The following is a 4664-nucleotide window of genomic DNA, read 5'->3' as shown; positions in this document are numbered from 1 at the left end:
AACATCTAGGAAAAATACAATAGAAAGTAAAACAACATAGGTAACTCAGAGCTACATCTCGAATACTTCGTCCAGCTCCCCTGCGGTGGGCCGCGTGCCCAGAATGCTGCAGGCATTTCCTCTGTGGATCGCAGCACTGAGTCTTTGAAAGAGGAAGCTGGTCGCGCTGTGGTCCTTGGTTTCTATGATGATCTTTTCACCCTGCTCTTTGAGGAACTTTAGAGCACACTTGCCCCATGCTCGAAGGGTCTCCGACCATATTGGAATGAAGTTATAGCAAGGGGAAGGGTCTTCATATTTTCGGATCTTCTGGGTCTCCCTGTGGCTAGCAGCTCCACCCCCTTCCACTACGGAGTATGGCAAGTAGGTGTCTGCCAATGTGGCAGCACAGGTGTAGTCCCAGGTAATCTGCTTTCCGTCCTTCCAGGGTAGCATAGTGGCTCCATCAGGACGCTTTTGACTTCCATCAGACATCTGTACTTGGGGTTCCCGTTGAGCTGGGCAACAGGCTGTGGCGAGGCTTCTCTTTATGATGTCATTGACCTCCTCATGTCTGGCATACTTCCCTTCTGCTGTGTAACACACGAGACCATATATATATATATATATATATAATATATATATATATATATATATATAATATATATATAATATATATATATATATATATATATATTATTTTTTTATTATCACACCGGCCGATTCCCACCAAGGCAGGGTGGCCCGAAAAAGAAAAACTTTCACCATCATTCACTCCATCACTGTCTTGCCAGAAGGTTGCTTTACACTACAGTTTTTAAACTGCAACATTAACACCCCTCCTTCAGAGTGCAGGCACTGTACTTCCCATCTCCAGGACTCAAGTCCGGCCTGCCGGTTTCCCTGAATCCCTTCATAAATGTTACTTTGCTCACACTCCAACAGCACGTCAAGTATTAAAAACCATTTGTCTCCATTCACTCCTATCAAACACGCTCACACATGCCTGCTGGAAGTCCAAGCCCCTCGCACACAAAACCTCCTTTACCCCCTCCCTCCAACCCTTCCTAGGCCGACCCCTACCCCGCCTTCCTTCCACTACAGACTGATACACTCTTGAAGTCATTCTGTTTCGCTCCATTCTCTCTACATGTCCGAACCACCTCAACAACCCTTCCTCAGCCCTCTGGACAACAGTTTTGGTAATCCCGCACCTCCTCCTAACTTCCAAACTACGAATTCTCTGCATTATATTCACACCACACATTGCCCTCAGACATGACATCTCCACTGCCTCCAGCCTTCTCCTCGCTGCAACATTCATCACCCACGCTTCACACCCATATAAGAGCGTTGGTAAAACTATACTCTCATACATTCCCCTCTTTGCCTCCAAGGACAAAGTTCTTTGTCTCCACAGACTCCTAAGTGCACCACTCACTCTTTTTCCCTCATCAATTCTATGATTCACCTCATCTTTCATAGACCCATCCGCTGACACGTCCACTCCCAAATATCTGAATACGTTCACCTCCTCCATACTCTCTCCCTCCAATCTGATATTCAATCTTTCATCACCTAATCTTTTTGTTATCCTCATAACCTTACTCTTTCCTGTATTCACCTTTAATTTTCTTCTTTTGCACACCCTACCAAATTCATCCACCAATCTCTGCAACTTCTCTTCAGAATCTCCCAAGAGCACAGTGTCATCAGCAAAGAGCAGCTGTGACAACTCCCACTTTGTGTGTGATTCTTTATCTTTTAACTCCACGCCTCTTGCCAAGACCCTCGCATTTACTTCTCTTACAACCCCATCTATAAATATATTAAACAACCACGGTGACATCACACATCCTTGTCTAAGGCCTACTTTTACTGGGAAAAAATTTCCCTCTTTCCTACATACTCTAACTTGAGCCTCACTATCCTCGTAAAAACTCTTCACTGCTTTCAGTAACCTACCTCCTACACCATACACTTGCAACATCTGCCACATTGCCCCCCTATCCACCCTGTCATACGCCTTTTCCAAATCCATAAATGCCACAAAGACCTCTTTAGCCTTATCTAAATACTGTTCACTTATATGTTTCACTGTAAACACCTGGTCCACACACCCCCTACCTTTCCTAAAGCCTCCTTGTTCATCTGCTATCCTATTCTCCGTCTTACTCTTAATTCTTTCAATTATAACTCTACCATACACTTTACCAGGTACACTCAACAGACTTATCCCCCTATAATTTTTGCACTCTCTTTTATCCCCTTTGCCTTTATACAAAGGAACTATGCATGCTCTCTGCCAATCCCTAGGTACCTTACCCTCTTCCATACATTTATTAAATAATTGCACCAACCACTCCAAAACTACATCCCCACCTGCTTTTAACATTTCTATCTTTATCCCATCAATCCCGGCTGCCTTACCCCCTTTCATTTTACCTACTGCCTCACGAACTTCCCCCACACTCACAACTGGCTCTTCCTCACTCCTACAAGATGTTATTCCTCCTTGCCCTATACACGAAATCACAGCTTCCCTATCTTCATCAACATTTAACAATTCCTCAAAATATTCCTTCCATCTTCCCAATACCTCTAACTCTCCATTTAATAACTCTCCTCTCCTATTTTTAACAGACAAATCCATTTGTTCTCTAGGCTTTCTTAACTTGTTAATCTCACTCCAAAACTTTTTCTTATTTTCAACAAAATTTGTTGATAACATCTCACCCACTCTCTCATTTGCTCTCTTTTTACATTGCTTCACCACTCTCTTAACTTCTCTCTTTTTCTCCATATACTCTTCCCTCCTTGCATCACTTCTACTTTGTAAAAATTTCTCATATGCTAACTTTTTCTCCCTTACTACTCTCTTTACATCATCATTCCACCAATCGCTCCTCTTCCCTCCTGCACCCACTTTCCTGTAACCACAAACTTCTGCTGAACACTCTAACACTACATTTTTAAACCTACCCCATACCTCTTCGACCCCATTGCCTATGCTCTCATTAGCCCATCTATCCTCCAATAGCTGTTTATATCTTACCCTAACTGCCTCCTCTTTTAGTTTATAAACCTTTACCTCTCTCTTCCCTGATGCTTCTATTCTCCTTGTATCCCATCTACCTTTTACTCTCAGTGTAGCTACAACTAGAAAGTGATCTGATATATCTGTGGCCCCTCTATAAACATGTACATCCTGAAGTCTACTCAACAGTCTTTTATCTACCAATACATAATCCAACAAACTACTGTCATTTCGCCCTACATCATATCGTGTATACTTATTTATCCTCTTTTTCTTAAAATATGTATTACCTATAACTAAACCCCTTTCTATACAAAGTTCAATCAAAGGGCTCCCATTATCATTTACACCTGGCACCCCAAACTTACCTACCACACCCTCTCTAAAAGTTTCTCCTACTTTAGCATTCAAGTCCCCTACCACAATTACTCTCTCACTTGGTTCAAAGGCTCCTATACATTCACTTAACATCTCCCAAAATCTCTCTCTCTCCTCTGCATTCCTCTCTTCTCCAGGTGCATACACGCTTATTATGACCCACTTCTCGCATCCAACCTTTACTTTAATCCACATAATTCTTGAATTTACACATTCATATTCTCTTTTCTCCTTCCATAACTGATCATTTAACATTACTGCTACCCCTTCCTTTGCTCTAACTCTCTCAGATACTCCAGATTTAATCCCATTTATTTCCCCCCACTGAAACTCTCCTACCCCCTTCAGCTTTGTTTCGCTTAGGGCCAGGACATCCAACTTCTTTTCATTCATAACATCAGCAATCATCTGTTTCTTGTCATCCGCACTACATCCACGCACATTTAAGCAACCCAGTTTTATAAAGTTTTTCTTCTTCTCTTTTTTAGTAATTGTATACAGGAGAAGGGGTTACTAGCCCATTGCTCCCGGCATTTTAGTCGCCTCATACGACACGCATGGCTTACGGAGGAAAGATTCTTTTCCACTTCCCCATGGACAATAGAAGAAATAAAAAAGAACAAGAGCTATTTAGAAAAAGGAGAAAAACCTAGATGTATGTATATATATATATGCATGTGCGTGTCTATGAAGTGTGACCAAAGTGTAAGTAGGAGTAGCAAGATATCCCTGTTATCTTAGCGTGTTTATGAGACAGAAAAAGAAACCAGCAATCCTACCATCATGCAAAACAGTTACAGGTTTTTGTTTCACAGTCATCTGGCAGGACGGTAGTACTTCCCTGGGTGGTTGCTGTCTACCAACCTACTACCTATTATATATATATATATATATATATATATATATATATATATATGCAAGGAATTCGCGAGAGCATGCGAAATATACACAAACACTGATCTCTGGCTGAAGGAGACTCGAACCTACGAACCTTAGGACAAGGTATGCAGTGCTTTACCAATCTACCCACACTGGACCAATACCTTGGCGTGTAGCATGAGCTACACGTTTGATCCAAGGTAGCCAGCTTTCAGGGAGAAGGCTTACAGCTTTTCATCTCATCCCCTGCATGCATCAGCCTTACTAGAGATTTGAACAATGCAAGGAATTCGCGAGAGCATGCGAAATATACACAAACACTGATCTCTGGCTGAAGGAGACTCGAACCTACGAACCTTAGGACAAGGTACGCATGCTCTCGCGAATTCCT

Source organism: Cherax quadricarinatus, chromosome 32 (genome assembly GCF_038502225.1).
Source record: "Cherax quadricarinatus isolate ZL_2023a chromosome 32, ASM3850222v1, whole genome shotgun sequence".
Taxonomy (NCBI): Eukaryota; Metazoa; Arthropoda; class Malacostraca; order Decapoda; family Parastacidae; genus Cherax; species Cherax quadricarinatus.
Note: the sequence above shows the minus strand (reverse complement) of the source record.